General features: G+C 35.6%; 1 long non-coding RNA gene across 3 annotated transcripts; it reads left to right on the top strand.

The window, feature by feature from the left end:
• On the top strand, nt 1-7,522 carry LOC107775300 (uncharacterized). 3 transcript variants are annotated; one of them, XR_001645712.2, is made up of 4 exons: nt 1-251; nt 3,805-4,372; nt 6,288-6,354; nt 6,800-7,522. It is a non-coding gene; the product is annotated as an uncharacterized LOC107775300 (long non-coding RNA). The 3 variants fall into 3 exon arrangements; XR_001645713.2 differs by having other exon boundaries at nt 2-251; nt 4,000-4,372; XR_001645711.2 differs by having other exon boundaries at nt 7-251; nt 4,114-4,372.
• Nucleotides 7,523-21,818: the final 14,296 nt, after the last annotated feature.

Raw genomic sequence — 21,818 nt, 5'->3', positions numbered from 1 at the left:
TCTCCTCCTCATTTAGCCGTCACAATCGTTTCGGAGCCATTTGAAACCTTCATCTCAGATCTCACTGAGAAACGATTCGAGGCCAAGTCACTGTGTAACATGATAAAGCAGTAGGATCCTGACTTGCTTGCTAATATCTGAGCTCTTATTTCGGTGAAAACTGTGTTGTTCATTTGCATCAAATGTGCACTCCTTAATCGATCTCGCTTGAAGAATCAAAATCCATGAGCTGACTGCCTTACTTCTTCCAGGTAACAACTGGCCTGAATGATTGACATTGTACCAATGCTGTCACTTTAAGTTCAAATAGTCAAATTTCTTATTATTTCAACAATCAGAAATAACTAGTATTAGTACCCGCGCGGATGCGCGGACACTAATCATGTCAAATATTTAAGTTATTTGGATTGTATGTAAATAATCTAAAAATTTATACTTTCTCAGTAAATATAAATAATCATTCAATATTAACTACGTGAACAAAATTAACCATTTTTTCTATTTTTTTCCTTTGATACCATTCTTACCGGTGTCATTGGATCCTAAAAATAGTCAGGAAGCAAAATAACAACTCATATTTATGGCAAAACAATCAGATGTTGAGACAATGAATGACTCGGGATAAGACTTCACTCTTTTACTACTACTTGAACTGTTGATATCTCTTAAAAAATATTTCTTTCTTAAAATTTCAGTTTCTAAAACATTATTTTTTAATAATAATTATTTTTATAATAATGTAATTGAAAATATTATTCTTAATTCAAAACTCATTTTAGTTGGCTATCTAAAAACATAAGCAAATTCTTTAGCTAGTGAATTTTTGTTACTCCATTTTGATATTTGACACTAACCATGTTAAATATCTGAGTTATTTGAATTATATGTAAATAACCTTAACATTTAAACCTTCTAAAAAATTATAGATAATCGTCAGATATTAATTAAGAAACACTACATGAAAAAAAACTAACATTTTCTCAATTCTCGTAGTGATACTTTTATTTTTGCACTATTCTCATAGGAGTCTTTGGAACCTAAAAACAACCGCAAAGTTAAATAATAACTCATATTTATGGCAAAGCACAAAGGTTGACACGATATAAACGATTCTTTGATTACGACATGACTCTTATACTACAACTTGAACTCTTATTTGGTATGATTTTATCTTTCAAAAATATTTCTATTTTGAAATTTCAATTTCTAAAACGTTATATATATTATAATAATGATTATCTTTATAATGATGCAAGTGAAGATATTATCCGTAATTTAAAATTCACTTTAATCGGCTATCTAAAAATTTAAATGATTCTTTGCTCGAATTTATTTCAGCATGACTCCACTTTAAGTTTATCGATATCTCTAGCCCCAGAATTTGAATTTTTAATACCCTATATATACAAAAATTTTGTTCTTTGAATCATTAGATGTTAAATTTAGTTGATTATTATTATAAAATATTGCATATATTGTCTTAAAATTGTCAAGTAGTTTATTTTTCGACACCATATTTGGCTTAGCCTCAATGCAACTACTCCAATTGCATTCCAACAAATTCGAATATCATATCAGTTTGTTAGTAATAGTGATTTTTTATAAATGACACATAATGTAAATTAAAAAAAAAATTCTAAGATGTCCTTATCTTATTTTTTATGTATTTGAGTTGAAAAAAAAGATATTTGAAATCGATGAGATTAACTTTTAATTTTTTTATACTCAACATAAGAAGAAATTTGTTGTCATCTTTTATTTCTCGTTTTTAGATCTTTCTAACATTTTTTTCAATATTTATTTTCTTTTTATCTTATTTTTTATGTCACTATTTCTTTTGTTACAAAAATTTAATTTATTTCACTATAAACGGATGAGTTTTAATAAATTGTCTACATATGAACTTTAATTATATTTTTATTCTTTGGTGAAATTATTTCATATTTTTCTTTTGGCTTTATCTAATCATCCTAAATAGGTGCTCACCCGACCACTTAAATTTAAAAATTGGATGATGTGTAATTTATATATTATCCATATATAGTATGTGTATAATCGTGTGTTGTCGGTATACCATCTATTTATATTAGCTATAAAAAGTAAACAATAAATATGGCTGGATATTATGTAAATATTCCATAAGATTTCGTTTTTTGATTTTATCCACGATATAACTTCTATTATAATAATTTTAAAACTCTCTACTAATGATAAAAAATATCTTATCTTTGAATTAAAAAAAGTTAAGAATTTTTTCAAAATAATTTGTTTCCATTTAAAAAAAAAATTCACGTCATACCAATTTTTTCTTTATATACTCTTTGTTACACTTAAAAGTCGCTATAGAAACTATCAATTAAAAACCAATTTCTCTCTTGTTGAGTTTGAAAAAAAAATCTTTCACATAATCTAATGATTTAAAATTAATATTCTTCAACGAAAAAAATATTATACCCTTACAATATTGGCTTGACTACAATTAAATGAAGGGGTCAACTTATACCCTTCAATTCCTTGAATGTGCTAAATTGAAATTAACGATAACAATTGTATAACCAAAGTTTTGTTATTTGTTTGATGTCCATTTATGCAAATTGACTCTTCAAACAAACATTCTTCAAGAAGAAAAAGGAAACAACTTTTTTTTTTAATATTGACTGATTTTGTTATGTTTCTTTCTCCAGCATGTATATTTACTTTATTATATATGTAAGTAAACTTTTATTTGGTTTTGTAAACTCTTTTTTGTTATTTAGATAAACATAGACGTGTATCCTATATATTATATTTATTTTAAAAGAATTTTGTTTTATTCAAATCTAGCTGCAGTGTTTCAAAGAACTATACTTATAGGATTTTAAATGTAAAAGAGTTTTATAGGTATATGGGGTAGTTTTTTTTTTGGCTAGATGCGAAGTAATATTTAAATAATTAGAGAAATAACAAAAGTTCCTAACATGGTTGCATATGATCATTAACCGAATTAAGTATGATAACATGATAAAAAAAAAGATAAATTTTATTTTTAATTTAAATTCGAATTTTAGAACTTTATCTATAAATTCAAAATTATCTGTTAATTAATATATATATTTGTATTTAACTAAAATAGTCAAATATAGAATAAAGTTACCATATATTATTGACATTTATTAGCTTGCCACTTGGCTTAACCATAATGTCAATTATATATGGTAACTTTCTAGCTTTAATATATATATATATATATATATATATATATATATATATATATATATAGATAGTTTTATAATTAATATAATCAAACTACGGATCGATGAAAAGTAACTGATACACCAATGATCTCAATGTGCGTTTCATTCATTGTGCATCGAGCCCAAATGAAAAGGAGCGGTTTCAAGATCTATTGCCCGGTGGTATGAAGACGTCGACTGATGCACTATGCAACAACGAGAGATTTGCAGCCCAACGCAGGTTGAAACTTTTTTTTTTCTTTTTGTAGATTTGCAAATCTATCACTGTTGCATAACACGTCGGTCAACGTATTTATCATACCGGACAATAGATCTTGAAACCGCTCCTTTTCATTTGGACTCGATGCACACTGAATGAAGCTGATCACAACGCTCTTGGCCGTGACCTTCACATTGAGATCCAGGATGTTATCATCCAGTGTATTTAGGAATAGAGAGCGCAAATTTTTTAAGCAAGGGACTATTGTTTCTCTTATGACGTTAGCTAATTGCCGAAATAATAAGAAGGTTGACTTTTTTAACTTGTTTGAACTAGAAGTGACACACTGATATAAGAATAACAATAATTCAGGCCAGTTGTTATCTGGAAGAAGGCCTAGGAGAATACAACTAATAAGAGATATAAATCTTTGATGCTCTTGTGGAGGAGTGCTCTAAAGTATGTGTATATATTTGTCGATTTTTCCTTAATGGCTTCCTGTATTTGGTAGTTACTCTATGAAAATTAGGACTATGATGTTTGTCTTCCTTTAATTTTGGTCGCAAGCAATGACGAAGACCCAGGTGTTAGACATGTTCGTACATCTTGGTGTTTGCAACAGTTTTTGGTAAGTTGCATTTGCTATTTGATTTATTGGAGAACTGTTGATGTCATGTTCAGAATGCTCTTTATGGACTTGGGCTTTACGCGGAATATGGTGGTTCTGATTTCAACCGTTTGTTGGAAGTATGATAGTGTTGAATGAGATATTGAGACCCTTTCGTCATGGAGAGGGGACAAAAAGTGATGTTTTTTTGTGTTTAGTTAATCTTATGACCTGAATCAGAGCCTCTGTCAAGGATCAATGTAGTGGCAATGCATTTAAAAGCTCTTGAACCTGAGAATGTGGATGCATATGATAATGCTGTTTTTGGACTTGGTAAGATATCTTAGCTTCACGGTGAAAGTATCAACGCAGCCCAATTATGTTCTTTTATTTGCTCGTGCATTCTTATACCTTCAGCTCATATATGCTTGAGTAGGCACTCCAAAATTTCTGTTCTAGATGGGTACTTAAGTGCATGCATCAAATAGTTTGAGACATGTCATAGTGTTGGATCACATAATTTCTTCCAATATTAATCTAATAGATTTTAAAATCTAAAGGTAGGGGCATATCTATACCCTCAATAATGGGGCACGTGAACCCATGATCCTTCCGTCAAACTAGGTATTTTATGTATGTATTTCATAGAACTGATCCAATATTATATAATGGCACCTATGCTCCATAAAGGTTGAATGGTTCACTTGGTTCAATACTTAATTATTTACTCAAAGAAACAATAATCAATTCCCACTTTACACTTTTTCCTCCTATTTTCTTTAGTGGTGCACCCATGTTCTAGAAATCCTAGATCCGTCTCTGTCTAAAGGTCAATAAGTCAATGAATCATTACGGAACCAATTGACAAAGTCTACGAATATAGTCATGTGATGCTTGGTTTGACCATGCATGTATACCGGAGGTTCTTATAATTCCTTTCTTGTTTATTTAGTTGCTTTACCCGTTTAACTGAAAGGAGTTTTAGTTAAGCCAATGAGGACTTTCCTATAGGTGACGTAATTTGAGTAATAATATAGTAGTTTCCTATGCTTGTAATGGCTACACTTTCTTAAAACTAGTTCTTAGTTGCATATATGTTTCAAATTTCCTAACTTTCTTTTTCTTTTTATAAAACCACCTTGAATTGGAGGGGTTTGACTGAGTTGTTCCATTTTACCTAGGTATTTAGCCCTTTCATTTTTCTCTTGCTTCAATGTTGTTCTGCTAACTATTAGATACCCTTCTTTTCTTATTTTCCCAATCACATGTGAAAAAGAAAACATTCATGTATTTATGCAAAAAAGAAGTAGGTCTCTAGATGCACTTATGTAAAGCCTCCATCATCTTCTTCTCTTATTCTTAGGCGTTATGCAATGGTAAGGTCATCTCTTCGATCAAGATGCCCTAGGAAGAAACATTTGGGACAACATTTTTATATTGTCATAGCATGGATCGTTAGGGAGGATAGATTTATTCAGACAAATGGGCCAATGTTTATCAAAAACAAAAGGCACAAGACGGCTTGACACAGGAATTTGCAGTACTTCACTAAGATGAAGAAGTTCTAGAATGAGCTTGGACAGCTTAATATAACTCCTTGTTTTGTACCTGTGAATGCATTTGTGGAATAAAGTACTCTACAAAGCTGAACAGGATCAGAAACTCAATTATTCATCTCCTAATGGATTTAGAATAAGACCTAAATCTCCGTGAGAGGAGATATATTAATTATGATCCCCGTTCCTTACAGATTACACGGTTTCCCTTGTAATTTTAAGTACCACAATGGAAAAAATACTGCAGCAAAGATACAAGGAGGAACAATAAATCAAACTAGTGAAGCCTCAACTGCAGCCTGCACAGCTCTCTGCACAGCCAAATTATGGAGGAAAACTCTAGTGTTCTTGAAACAAAAAAATTAACAATTTGATCAACTCATGGTACTAAAAACACGTTCTAGTAAGTTGGTAGGTTTTCCAGCTTGGTTGAATTCCCTGCCTATAAAAGCTGACTTGGACAAAGCCAAACGTGTTAATGAACAGTTGGGTTAACTGGTGGAAAGATACTGGATTGGTCTGCTTTAGGCTTTATCCTCACTTACTTTACTGTTTCAAGTATTAGTTTTGTTACCTTATCTAGGTTTTAATTAGCCAAATTAAACATTAACATGAAGTTTCTCTAATAGATGATCTCATATAAAATTACATTTTTGGTCTTTTTAATGTTCACCAAATTTTCTCACTTGCAGGTCAGGCAGAGAACTTTTAGGTTCCAGCTTTCATTACCTTCCAAAAGCTGTTTCAGTTTTTGCAGAGGTGAGTTTGAAATCAAAACTATTAGATGCTATGTTGAGTTGTTCTTTTGTGATATAAGGATTTTGCAACTGTGAATTTTTTATTCATTCTTGCAATAAAAGCATTAAACCTTATAAAATTACATTTGTCTGTATTTCTTGTTTGTGTTCTGCTTTTCAAGTATCAATTTGATTATCAGGTTCCTAGATGACAAATATCTGATTAAAAGGTAAGGTAAAAGTTCACTAAAGTAGTGTAAGAAAGTCTAGCTATATAGCAATACTATTCAAGAATCTAACATTAAATAACATTTCCATGTTTCTTTCCCTTTTGCTTTAAACTTCATGGAGATAGTTGATTGATCTGCCAAACGTGACTGTCTCATTGTATTATGGAATGTGACCTTCGATCAAACTAAACTTTATATATATATTTAAACATTCTCTTTTGCTTATTACTTCTGTAGGTTCTATGTTGTTAAACAGATCTTGATACAAAAGAAACTACAAATCGCATGATTAATGTATTTGAGACATCTTCAGCAAGCGCTACTACCAGCCACCTTGAATCAACATGGTTATATTTTGCCTCAGTATATCTTTTGCATCAGAAGGAGTTGGAATGGGTATAATAGAAAAGCTCAAGTTAATCGTTGCTCCAGAAATAGGGTTCAGGGGTCTATATGCATGTGTGCAAAACTAGTAATTTTTGAGTGGTAAACATGCTTGAATATACCTTTGAATTCAAAGAACATGTTTTAGACTTTTCGAAAATAGTTTAGTTGAGTTTGACTTCTGAATTGGTAATTTGGAACAAGAAGAGTTGGAAAACAAGGTATATGGCTACAGATTCTTTCTACTACATGACTCTTAACCTCACAAAAATATAACTCAAAATCAAGTGGCCGTTTGATTGTGATGGAGAATTGTAGCCCTTGAAGTACAGTTCCAATGGTTTAGATGGTTTGCAAATTTGACGTTCCGATACAAACTTTTGGGAATTTAACTGAATACGCACAACACTAGAATGGTGTGATCATTCCAAAGCTCCAGAATTCAACCTAAACACTGTCAAATTGCTATGAGCAGGTTATGTTGAAGGGAGAGAGGAGGAGAGTGTTCTTTGCTGATTTTGAGTTATATTTTTGTATTAGCTATGAATCTAATAAATCAGGAGTTCACTTGGATTATATTTTTGCCCTATATGGTTCTCGTATATTATAGTTTTTGCAGTTCATCAATGGGCTGCCATTTGAAAAGGGGGAAGAATAAAGATGAGACGTCATATATGACTAATAGAATCTGTATCTTTTTGAGCTTGTCGAATGAAATTTTCTGTCTTTTTTTCTTTTTTTGAAAAGTGATTTTAGAATGAAAGGCGATCATGACATATCATGAAAAAGTGTAAAAGTTTCAGAAAGGAAATCTCGAGTAAGTAGCCCCTTTTTCGCCAATAAACCTTTTACTACAGTATAACTTTTGGCTTGTAGATTCCAGGGGTGCTCATTACCACATCAAAAAAGCAACAATTTGTAACAATATATGTTATCACAATTGTGCAAATAAAAGTTGTGCACCTCAAAATTTAGCACAATTAAATGATCTCTTTGAGCTTAAAAAAAGGTGAGGTGTCATTTGGTTTGTTCGAAGAGACAAGATAGATTGTTGTAATGTCATTAGTTAATAAGCTGATCGATTCTTAAATAAATTTACAGCAAACACGGATCGATTATTAAATGCACTGGCATGTTTGTTCATCGATTATTTTTGAGATTCTAAAGTATTTTCCTTTTGGACACTGATGATCTTAACCTTTGGTATAGTGAAAAGATTACTTCATAAAAATTAAAGAAATGTCCCACATTTGGAGAGACACTAGTACAATCATTTATAACTTTCACATTTTGATGGTCTTGGAATTAACACTTTGGGTTATTTATTACCCTTATCACATATAATAAGATGAAAAAAACATTTTTATTTTATTTACTTTTCTGACTTCTGAGTAATTTAATCTGAAATCCGCGAAAGATCCTCAACCATCTTCCATTTACCTTTCCATAAGCACACACTTACGTCTTGTAAAAGGAGAGAAGATGAAAATACAAAATATAAAATGACTGAAACATATATTTGCTCAAAATTAGAGCGGAATATAATAAGAAAAATGTCTTGCAAACTTTTATCTCTGCTATATTTTAAGAAATGTCTTGCTGTAAGAATACCTAAGTGCGCTCGTGGGTTTCAGAACAATGGCGTTTCAACTTGTAAACGACATTTGTTTTTTACAATTGATAACAATATCTTTAATTTGAGCTTGGATTAAAATTATGTTGAAATACTAGTTTGAATTGTATTCCAACTAAAGTTTTTCGGACGCGCGCGTTTTTTTGGACATATATGCAAGTAGGCCGTAACAATGTAGTTATAACTAAGAAAATTATTTAAAGTTAAAGTTCAAAAAAAATTTGTAAGAAACTATTTTTCACTTGGGAACGTTTGGTTCGAAAACAAGTTATATATGGATTATAGTGCATAAATTAGTAATGCAGAGATTATTTCTTGCAAGACAACGTTAAAATTTAAACTAAAAAGTAATGAGCTTACAATTATACCTTGGATACCTGACAATCATAGGTTTCTTTAAAAGAAAAAGGAAGAATTTAGTTCTTTTGATGTTTTATCCATGTATAACTTATGCATGGATTAATTATTCCATGTTGATAGTGGTATAAAGTTATACCAAAATTGATGTATAATTTTATTAAATGATTAACTATACATGAATAAAAAAGTAAACCAAATATTGTATAATTATTACAACTCCTTTATACCATGGTTATTTCTTGTTATACATCAAACCAAATAACCCCTAACTCCATAAGAAAGAGAAAGGAAAAGAAAAAAAAGTGGCAGTAAAAAAAAAGAGGGGGGGGGGGGGGCGGGGTGAGCCTTCATAACTATTTACAATATTAAAATTAATAAAATATTTTTTTAGATCTTATCTCTTATGTGTAAAAACAAATTCCCATATATAAAAAGGGTAAAAATTATGTACGCCCCAACTTTACCTTCAAAATCAAAGTCCTTCCTCAACTTTGAACAATAGTCATCCCTCCCCCCTTCCCCGTTTATCCAATGTAATGTCTATTTTTCCTTTGTCATATTCAATCCTCCATCTATGCACTACCTTTTTATATTGTATAATATGATATTTATTTTTTAACCTAGGTATTTTACATATAGTATAAATAATATTTTTATCTTATTATAGATATTATTTAAACTCATTAACACTATAAGTAGAATAATCATTCTATGAATTTTTTTCTCTAATATTGTTTTATACTATTATTATTTTATTATAAAGGACTTTGATGGTCATTAATGAAATATTTTCTAAATTTTAATTTGTTACTCCATCCATTTCAATTTATGTGAACCTATTTTCTTTTAAGTCAGTTTTCAAAAGAATGATCCCCTTTTTATATTTGAAAAATATTTAGCATTATGAGATGATTTACAACTACACAAAAATCTTTGACTCATTTTAAACCACAAGTTTCAAAAATCTTCACTTATTTTCTTAAGTTCACTACCTAATCAAATAAGGTGCCCGAATATGACTAACAATGAGGTCGAGTACGAGGCCGTAATTACAAGTTTAAGGTTAGCACTCAAATACAAAGCGAGACGGTTGCGCTGTGATTCCCAGCTCGTAGTTAACCAAGTCACAGGGACTTTTCAAATCAAAGAACTAAGATTGCAAAAATACCAGACCAAAATCTGCAATCTATTACCTGAGTACGATGAATTTCAGCTCGACCAAATCCCACGAGCACAGAATACCGAGGTAGATGGCCTCGCCAAACTAGCCACAACATCACAACCGGAGAAAAAAACGTGGTCCATCTCCTCAACTCATCATTAGACCAAGTCAAGGTAAGAACCATAAACTTAACTTGGAACTAGTACAATCGTATTATCACATACTTGCAGGACGACACACTCCCTGGTGATAAAAAAAGGCCAAGAAACTAAGAATGCAAGCGGCCAGATATAGTATCATTCACAGCGACCTGTACAAGAGGACTTACAACAGCCCTCTAGCGAAGTGCTTAGGCTAGAATCAAACTCATCGCGTCCTTGAAGAAGTCCACGAAGGCCATTGCGGGGCTCACTCTGGCAACCGGGCACTGGTCAGATGCCTTATACATGTAGGATATTACTGGCCCACCATGAAAAAGGAGTCAGCAGACTTCGTAAGGACATGCGAACTGTGTCAAAAGTATGCCCCAATGATTCACCAAGCAGGCGGTCATCTCTACTCGGTCACATCCCCTTGGCCATTCATCAAATGAGGAATGGACATCGTGGCCCCCCATCCCAGCAGGGCGAGGTAATATACGATTCCTTTTGATTTTAACTGACTATTTTCTAAGTGGGTGGAAGTAGGATCATTCGCCCAAATACAGGAACAGGAGGTAATCACCTTTATATGGAGAAACATTATATGTCAGTTCGGCCTTCCCAAAGAAATCAGTTGTGACAACGGACCCAGTTCACCGGAAAGAAAATCGCTGAATTCTTTGAGAAATGGCATATCAAGAGGATACTCTTGACCCTATATCACCCCGCGGGTAACATAAAAGCAGTATCCTCCAACAAATTAATACTAAACATCACGAAGAAGAAGCTCAAAAATGCCAAGGGACTATGGTTGGAGATACTACCAGAAGTACTACGGGCCTATCGAACAACTCCGAAAACTAGCATAGGAGAGACGCCACACTCTTTGGTCTATGGGACCGAGAAAGTAATGGCAGTCGAGGTTAGAGAGCCTATCCTAAGGTACTCTCATAAGAGCGGCACGAGTAATGACGAGATTAGGAGGCAGGATCTCGACGAAGTCGACGAACGAATATATGGCCTATATAAGAATGGTCGTCCAAAAACAACGAGCAAAACAATATTAGAAAGCAAGGTTCAGGCCGCTTAAAGTCAGAGACTACGTACAAAAAGCCAAAACTCTAGCGAGCAAAGATCCCCGGGAGACGATCCGTACAAAATCACAGCAAAAGCAAATAAGGGTTCATTCCAACTAGAGACAATGGAAGAAAAGCTACTACCAAACAACTGGAATATCAGCCACCTCAAATACTTCAACTTTTGAGAGAAAAAGCGCTCCTCAAGTCGTACTCTTTTTTTTCCCTCACTTGAGTTTTATCCCAGTTGGGTTTTCTCAAGGAGGTTTTTAACTAGGCGACAAAAGGAACGCTTTGAGTCGAAGTATGCGAATGCAGGGTAGTGATTACTATTTCATTGCTCGACCTCTCAATACTCTCCAAGTCAACCAATGAAGGGACTAGATATATTGGGACTAAGACTGGAATGCCAGCCAACACCCAAAAATCTGTAAATTTCTCCAAGTATGTAACCAAAGAAACAATGTCAAAGCAATAAGAAATTTACGCTTATCAACACACCTCTTCCATATTAAGGTTACATTCGACCCCGCTCAAACAAACACATATCGGCCCTTGGCTGCAATACTAATGAAAGGTTATGTTCGACCCCGATCTAACAAACACATATCGGCCCTCGGCCGCAGTACTAACAAAAGGTTATGTTCAACCTCGCTCGAACAAATATCTATTGTCCCTCGGCCAAAATACTAATGAAAGGTTACGTTCGACCCCCCTCGAACAAATACCAATCGGCCCTCGACCGCAATACTAACGAAAGGTTATATTCGAAGCCGCTCGACAAACACCTATCAACCCTCTGCCGTAATAATAACGAAAGGTTACATTCAACCTCTCTCAAACAAATATCTACTGGCCCTCGGCCGCAATTTGACGAAAGGTCACGATTAATTACGATTAAAAAAATTCCTATCGACTCTAGGTCGTATCTCAACAAAAAATAGCAAAAGGAAAAACAACACGTAATCGGCTCCAACGTCACTGCTAGCTTAAAGGCAACACCAATGAAGGAAAGAACGAAACAGGAAAATAATAGAAGCAAAAACATACAAGTATAGAAAGTAAATCACAAGAGAGGAGGAGATACATAAAACAACTTTGACATTTCACACTTAAACATTTTACAAAGGCTCATGAAAATGCTGACAAAAACACACAAAAGGTTACAAGGCAAAAATAAAACTATTGATCGCCACCATCATGATCTTCAGTGCCTTCACCACCTTGGCCACCAATTCCCTTGCCATCTCGATCGCCTCACCATCTCCGCCTTCGCCCTAAGGATAAATGGTATCGTACCAGGCGTCCTCTTCAAGTCGGTCTACATCTTCAAAGTCCCCCTCATCGGCCTTTGGTGTAGTGGGATCATACCCACAAGCGACTCGAGCTTCACGGGCCTTAACATGAACATCTTCAAGGGCGATATCCTAAATGGATTCCGCCTTATGAAAGAAGTTGGGCCTTCTCAACTTCCAAAGCGACCATCCGATCATGAAGGATGGCTTTATTGTAACGACCTGACCGGTCGTTTTGCTTTCTAAAATCCTGTTCCCCTGAATAAAACTTCCAATACTTGCTTTAACTGATTTATGACTTGCGGGGATGGTTTGTTAGGGACTTAGAAGAGTTTGGGTTGAATGCGGAATACTTGGTTCCTTAAGGCCAAGTTTGACTTCAGTCAACATTTTGAGTAAATGACCTCGGAATCCGGATTTGAAGGTTCCAGTAGGTTCGTATAATGATTTCGGATTTTGGATGATCCGGGAGCGTTTAGACGCCTAATAGTGAAAGTTGATTCCTTAAGAATTTTGAAGTTCTTTAAAGTTGGTTTGGAGCGGGTTTTGTTATTATCGAGGCCCAAACAGAATTTCGAGATCAGGAATAGATCCGTAATGTCATTTAATACTTGCACACAAAATTTAGTGTCAATCCGAATAGTATAAGTGTTTTTGGTCATATTGGAAGTAGATTGAAGAACTTGAAGTTCATAAGTTTGATTCAATTAGTTTTAGGGGATGATTCTTTGATTTAGCGTTGTTTTGGGAGTTCTGAGGTTTTGAGCAAGTCCATTTTATCATTTCAAACTTATAGGTATGTTCGGGGGGGGGGGGTGAGCGTCAATCGGACGAGGTTCGAGCTTAGTTGGAAAATGTGAGAAATGGCTGAAGCTTCAAGCTTCTGTCATAACCGCACCTGCGGTTGGCCAGCCGCATGTGCGAGCCCGCAGAAGCAGCTAGGACATCGCAGATGCGGCCATGGGTGGCCAGGAGCCGTAGAAGCGGCCTATCTTCCGCAAAAGCGGAGCCGCAGAAGCAAATTGCTCCTCGTAGAAACGGCCCAACCAGCCAGGGTAATTTCTGCAGACTCACTTCCGCAGATGTGGTGGGTGCAGGTGCGGCCTTGTGTGATGACCCAAAAGGTCATCTCGTGTTTTAGAACCCAATTAGAGGTTCCGGGGCCTTCAAGACCTTATTTTCGTCCTCCTTGATTTGCGTGCATAGTTCGAGCGTATATCTGGAAAGTCTTTATGTGAAAATCTGAGGAATAATGCTAATTTTGCCTTTAAAATTAAACTTAAGTTGACTTCGGTCAATATTTTGGGTAACCGGTCCCGGACCCATGATATGACGGTCTCGGAGGGTCCGTAGAAAAATATGGGACTTGAGCATATGCCCGAAATTGAATTCCGAGGTCCCTAGCCCGAGAAATGAATTTTTGAAAAAATTGTTAACTGAAAATATAAGAGTTTTTGGAAATTTAACGATGTTTGAATTTGATGGTATCGGTCCTGTATTTTGGTTCTAGAGCCTGGTACAGGTTTCATATGGTATTTAAGTTGTGCCTGTAAAATTTGGTATGAAAGGAATTCATATGACGTGATTCGGACCCTCGGTTGTGAAAATGGAAACTTTAAGAGTTCTTGAGATTTTTCTTTGATTTTGATGATAAACTCATAGTTCTAGGTGTTATTTTAGCGATTTGATCGCACGAGTAAGTTCGTATGATGTTTTTAGGTTGGTGTGCATGTTTGGTTTGGAGCCTCGAGGGCTCGGGTGAGTTTCGGATAGGTTTCAGGATGTTTTCGACTTAAGAACTTTTGATGTTTTGCTACTTCTGGTATTCTGAGATTTTGTTCTTCGCGTTCGCGATGCAGCTCACGCAAAAGCAAATTACAAGCTGGGATGGGGAGGGATTTCTTCTATGTGAACGCGAGTTGGTCGCGAACGCGGAGCACCGGGGGGTTTGCTCTTCGCGAATGCGACTGGCCACACGCGAACACGTAGTGTAATGGAGGTGGGCTGGGAATCGATCCTTTCTTCTACACGAACGCATACATAGGTCCACGAACGCGAAGGACAGGGGGGCATACCCTTCGCGAGTGCGTGAAAGATCTCGCAATCGCATAAGCCTAAGGAAGGCTGCACTTCGCGAACGCGACAGTGCTCACGCGAACACGATGTACACTGTCGCCGAGCACTTAAAATAGAATCAAAACGGGAAATAGGCCACAATTTAATATTTTCAAAAACTAGAAGGCATAGAGGCAATTTTCAAGAGACAAGTTCTTCCCCAAAGTATTGGTATATGATTCTAAACCATTTTCTTTCAATTACCCATTGCATTTTATCAATTTTTATCCAAAAATCTAGGGTTTTCATGGTAGAAATTGGGGACTTGGGTAGAGTTAGGGCTTTTTGTATAATTAAAATTTAGACCTCAATTTGGGGTCATATTTTGAAACTAATTACATATTCGGGCTCGTGGGTGAGTGAGTATTTGGATTTTGGTCCGAACCTCGAGTTTTGACCAAGCGGGTCCGGGGTCGATTTTTGACTTTTTGGAGAAAATGATAGAAAACTTATAATTAAGTGTTGGAGTTGAATTCTTTAGCATATATTGATGTTGTTAAGTTAATTATGACTAGATACAAGTGAATTGGAGGTGAAATCTAGAGGGAAAGCGGTATTTGAGGCTTGAGTTTGGCATAGAATCCGAGGTAAGTGTTTGATCTAGCCTTAGCTTGAGGGAATATGTATTGTGTCTTATGTGTTAGTGTCGAGTACGACGTATAAGTGAGGTGACGAGCATGCCCGTGAGTCTTATATTAAGGTTGTTGTGATTTTATTATGTATTGTTCATGCTTAAATTGATGATTAGCATTGTGGAACAAGACTTATGATAGATTCTTGGTAATTGACCATTGTCGAGTATTGACTCAAATTGAGGTTTATTTTGTGAAGTAATTGTTGAAACTAGATTGGTTATAGCTGATTCCCTTGCCGGGATGATATTGTTTCTATTGTTGACTCCCTTTCCGGGACAGTATTGTTTACATTAATGATTTTATTGTTGATTCCCTTGCCGGGATGTTATCATTTTAAATGTTTGGGTGAGGAAGAGTGTAAAGCACGAAGGGTGATGCCGTGTATGATATTGCGAGTGAGAGTTAATGCACGAAGGGTGATGCCGTGCCAATATTGTGAGTGTTAATGCATGAAGAGTGATGCCGTGCCATATTAATGAAATTAAAAGCACGAAGAGTGATGTCGTGCCATGATTATGAGAGAGTAAAAACACGAAGGGTGATACCGTACTGTTTCTGTTGATTTTCATGATAAGGACGAGGGTAAAAGCACCAAGGGTGAAGTCGTGCACTTGTTTCTGTGTTATTATTTCCGTTGCTTCAAGTTTGATATTTACTTGGTCGCTTTACTTTATAATTGTCATAACCTGATGTCCCCCTCAGCATGTTTCTCCTTTTTCCCGTCTTATTCTGTTTAATTCTTGCTATTATTGCTTCTCGTATATGATTTAATTGCATAGGTTTATATGGTCATCGTGTCCTAGCATCGTCATTACTTCGCCTAAGTTAGGCTTGACACTTACCAGTACATGGGGTCGGTTGTACTGATACTACACTCTGTACACTTTTGTGCAGATCCCAGTACTGGACCCTACGAACCGTAGTTCAAGGTTGATACCTTCAGTTATGTGGAGACCCGAGGTAGTCCTGCGTCCGCAGGCCTTGGCATCCCCTCCTATCATATTTCCTTCTGTTTTATCTATTTCTGAGACAAATTTGTATTTTCTTGTTCCGGCCATTGTTTGTAGTATTCGTAGACAGTTCGTGACATTGTTAAATTCCATTCTTCTGCATTTTATTCCGCTGTTTATGTTATGTTAACTTGTAAATTGCTAAAAGATAAAGTAAAAGGGTAAAATAATTGTTGATACCCAATTTTATATACTCAAATAATTTCAAAATGGCATGTGTATGCATATATGAGCATGCCCAAGAGTTTTGGTATTTTCTCCTAATTTTTAAGATTTTAAAATTAGTTTATTGTCTATTTCAGCAGTACAAAATCCAGTAATTGCTCTCAAAATTATCATTTTCTTTTTGTGAATAATTTATTTCCATTCTCATATTTACACCAAAATATAGTTAAGGTGATTTTTGCATATTTTTACAAATTTATTGGGTATTTTTAAGGCTAAATTGCATATAATTGCAATTATAACCTATTTTACGATTAACAATATTTTATAATTATAAAATCATTTTCAGTATTTTTATATTAATATTTATATATTATTAATTAGTTCAATGCTTTTAATTTGTTTTTAAAATTATTTTAACTATTTTATATAAAATAAAAGGGGGAAATTAGCTATTTAACACATAGCCCATTATTATTTCAATTTTAGCCCCAATTTAACCCCACCCCCATCAGATTTAATTTAACCCAAGACCCAACCAAATTCGTCCCAACCCAACTTTAAACTAACCCAGCCCAACTCTGAACTAATCTGAGCCGTTGATCAAATAACATCAACGACCCAGATCCCTTTTCCTTAATTAAACTCTCACCTACCCCCTGACCCCTCACTTTTCGAAACCGGTCTCTCTATCTATCCGTCTCTTCCTCTCCTCTTTTTCTCTAGAACCTTCTGGTTCTTATTCTCCGATGGCCTTCACCATCTCTCCGGCCACCTCCAGCCTCGCCTCTTTCAACCACCAGCCTCCATAAAGCCTTACCTCATCGGTTCCTTTCATTCACGAGACTCCGTGGGTCTTCACCATGCAAGACGATCACTGAAGCCTTGCCTGGGTTTGTTTCCAGCCTTTCTCCGATGGGGTTTTGTTCGATGGTGTTGTAAACACCATTGTTCCTAAGTTTCACAGCCAGGTTTCTCTCACTTCTCCCTCTGGTTTCTTATGAAACCCTAATCTCGACCCAAACCTCTTAAATCTCTGTATTTTTTAATGATTTTCAACTCATACCTTTATGTTTTGCACTATTCTCTACTCGATCTTTACGATTATTCAGGTTTTAAACGTTTTGTTCCCTTTGGAAACTAGGGTTTCTTAACCCCTTTTCGAAAATACTTTATCTTCCGATTTTGAGTACTAAGTCATGATTCTAAGCACTATTTCTAAACATTTTGCTTAAGTCTGATGAAACCCTAGCTTTAGGGTTTATATTTGTATTATTGTCGTGTTTGCTTGTTTGTGTGTTCTTCTGGATTCTTCTCTGAGTTCCGTGCTCTTTGCTTTAATTTTGCCGCCAGTGTTTCATTCCCCTACCCTTCTGTGTTCTTTGCTTAAGATTTCTCTGATTGTTTACGTGGTGATTTTATACTGATTCTTACAAGCTCCCTTTAAGACTATGATACTTGCCTTAAAAACTGTGATTTTGCGTATTTTCCTTATAGTTTGGTACTGATTTCGAATTGCTTCCTTAATTTATGGGATACCTTCCTCAATTAATACTGATCTCCTAGGTTTTCAATTTCGTTCATTATTTTTGAGACTATTTTCCAGAATTAAGGTAGTATTCGGCCCTATATGTGTGCATAAATATGTTGATTGATTTGTCTGACATATTTCCCTAATTAAGTATCATGTACCTAGTCTTTATTGTATACCTTATGCTATTCTGTTTGCTTATGTGATCATACTATGCTTTATGATTTCTTTCCTTTTAAACAATTGCTTATTACCGTTTGATTTTGATTCCTTAATTAAAGGGGAGTCCTTATACTGATTTGATTATGATTGATACCCAGTTCCGTAAATATGGATTTCTACCTTGTTTGTTTACTCGTCTTCAGTACTATAAGTACCCCCATTCTCTTTTGCATGAGACTCACTAACACATTGCATATCACAAACTAACACAATAATACACATTGCTCTCTCTCTCTCTCTTGTGCTACTTCTCTCTCTTGCTCTGTTGTTGTTCCCTACTCCTGACTATTATTAGCCGGCTGGAAAGCCAAGGCTAACATTGTGCTCATATTTGGCTCTTGCATTTTGCTGTGCTCTCTTATTACTGGTATGTCCTGATTAGTTTCAAAGTTCCAAACCAATGTGGTTATTACTACTTTAGTGTGTTATATTCCTAATTGTTTTCTATCTATGCTTCTGCTGTGCAACATGTAATTGACCCCTTGATTACCTGTTGATACTTGCATGCTCATGACCATTGTTTGCTCCTAATCTTGCCTGTTATGACTATATTCTGTTACTACTTACTATTATGCCTAAATTCGACCATTTCTAGGTCCTTTAAAACTCTTTGATTTTGTGTACTCACGCTACTGAATTTGCACAAGTCTCTGCATCTCTTGGTGATATTATGTGATCTATTTGTCCCCTTTGCCCATTATCCTTGTGTGCAACTCTCCAATTTTTGGAAAAACTCTTTAAACTACGAATTTTCCTCTCCTTCCTGCACTTCACACTACTCCTAGAAATTAGCTCCTACCCCTTTCGTGTGAGTATTGCTTACAGTACCCCTGAGTACTCACTGAACTTTGACATACAAGGATGGTAATTCCACACTACACATGTCCATCATTCTGGTAAGTGTTTGGGGTGCTGGTATTGGCCAGGGACCCAATGGGGGCCTTAGGGAGCTTTGTCGCACCTTGACCATGTCAAGGCTGTGAAACTTGAAAGGAGTGAGGTTGGAAGAATGGGCCTGATTGAAGGCTCCCTATAGAATAACTTCTTATTTTATTCTTTATTACTGTAATTCGACTATCATTGGTTTGTAATAATTTGTAAACGAATGATTGGGGTTGAATAGTGAATATGGGGGGGGGGGGGGGTTATGCATGTTTAGTTTATGTAATGGGTAGAAAACATGCTTATAGGACTCTATTTATTTATATGCGCAATGGATAACCTGTATTGGACATGCATCTCACACATTAGAAATCTTGTTCTAGGTTCTTTACTTTCAGCCTGTTGTTATATTCATTTCGTAACTATGATCAGTTAATAATAGGCAAACAACTGTTATAATGGCTATTGCTGCATTCTCATAATCATTAGCATTTAGAAATCATGTTTTAGGAACTCCTATGTGCATTAGACATCCTGTTGTTTAGGGTTTTATACTTGTCTGAGTTGCAATTGTTAAACGCCTCATTAGCATGCTTAATCTAATAATACAAGTATGGTTAACTGTTTGTTTATCCCTCTTACAACTAAAATCGATATGCATGTTCACCCTTTAAGATAATTAGGCAACACATACGACGCCTAGACAAACTTTAGGCCTAATAAGAATCGATTAATCATGTTTCACCGATTTAAGACCAATCAGCCTCTTATAATTTTGAACTCTGCTGCTCCCATTCTTGCTAAAGTTCACTCTGTTTTAAAAAAAAACTCCCGCTCTATCTGGAAACAAAATCTTGAAATTGTGCATCTATTTACTCTCACTGATTTTCTGATTCTTGTTCTATTATGTTTTCAAACTACTGGGTTACCATTCTCTGCCCAGAATCGTGCTATTTTGAATACTTGTCCAGCACCTCGTTAAGCTACTGTCACTACTTGATTTTCAAAAACCATGCTTTAACGATTTTTTTTATCTGTCGCTAAACTCAACTGTTGTTATCTATTCCTGTTTTCTGAAAACTCCCCTATTTGAGACCTTAAATACGTTTGAGACGTGCTGATTACATGTTCACTTGTGGAGGGATCTGTGAGCCTTTATTTGTCTTTGTATTCTCCCTTATGTGCGGTCCTATTTGTTACGTATGTCGCTTAGCATTTTATCCTTTAAACCTGAGGGTTCAGCCTACTCCTTACCCTGTAGGATTAGTAGTCTCAATGCCTCCGAGACTGATAGGATTGGGGCGGGTAATAGCATGCAATAAGTAACGATACCATTCCGCGCTTTAATACCTTAACGGGGTGGGAAGGGTAGAATATGGATATGATGACCGGTGCGCTAATATCACGTGCGACCCCTCTTTTGAGGAGTGATTGCTGGATATTGCATTGAAGTGATCCATATTAATCATAAACCTAGGACCCCCTTCCCTTTATTTGCTTTCATCTCTTCTTGTAAAACTATTCAAATCTTTTTTCATAAATTTCCGCCTTCTCTACTTGCCTCCAAAAGTTTTCAACCTAATTGCAATGTTATATGCGAGTCCTTATTTGAGCCTTGATTGTTTTCTTGTAAAGTCACAATTGTAACATGGCCGGGACCACACTAGTGGATCTTGAGGGATGTCTAACATCTTCCCCTCGAGATAATTTCTAGCCCTTACCGGAACTCTGGTTTTCCAACTCAAACCTTTCTTAAAAGTGTCCTAATGCACTATAATCATTAGGTGACGACTCTTCAACTTCTAAGACCCAATTCTCGAAAGGGAATAGAATTGTTCTGCCAATGTCGTATACCCGATTTCGACCCACATATAGAAAAAGGGGGCGTCGACAACATGGCGACTCTGCTGGGGAACTTCTTTAGGCTTTTACCATTGCATGTTGCTTGTGACTTTACTATCTCATTAATTGCTTTATTTACTGTCTTTTATTCTTTCACTACGAAACTGACTTGGCTCTTCATGTCTTTTCTTTCCTTTAACTGCTTTCCTTTACTGCTTTATTTCAATACTGTTGTAATTACTGCAATTATTGTAATCATTTATCTTATGAACGTGGAAATACATGTCAATTTGTTTCATTCTTGTAAACTGCATCTTCAACATCATATTCCACTCGTGCCAAACAAATACCATAGCAACGCTTATAATGAGTGGTTGCGCTCTTCCAATATTATCACCCTTTAAATTCGGCAAAGGCGTATTTGCGGTAAAACCAGTCGATCAGCGGTGCAGTCGACGGTTCCGTGCCTTTCCCTCTTGAGTTGTCCGCTCAAGGGTACCTGTCTAATACCCCAATAGAAACCTTACTCTGTTCAATTGTACATGCATCATGGTCAAACCTAGCCGAGTCAGTTATGTTGTCCGCATAATGACTCATTAAGATAGCCTTGTCCAAAGTCCATCGGGTTTCCCTGAAACCCAAACGGACACCTACATATTCTGTGCATTTATTTGGAGAACTAAATGCTTGCTATCCTAATTATTGGTTTAAATAGTCGAGTCCGGTGGGGGTGAGGTCTTAACCCTTTTATTTTGCAGAAAATGAATGACAAAGTTCCTGACTTCGGTATGGTAAACATACCTT

The sequence above is a fragment of the Nicotiana tabacum genome, chromosome 8, assembly GCF_000715075.1.
Source record: "Nicotiana tabacum cultivar K326 chromosome 8, ASM71507v2, whole genome shotgun sequence".
In the NCBI taxonomy this organism is placed as follows: Eukaryota; Viridiplantae; Streptophyta; class Magnoliopsida; order Solanales; family Solanaceae; genus Nicotiana; species Nicotiana tabacum.
Note: the sequence above shows the minus strand (reverse complement) of the source record. Positions and strands in the feature narration are given on the sequence as shown.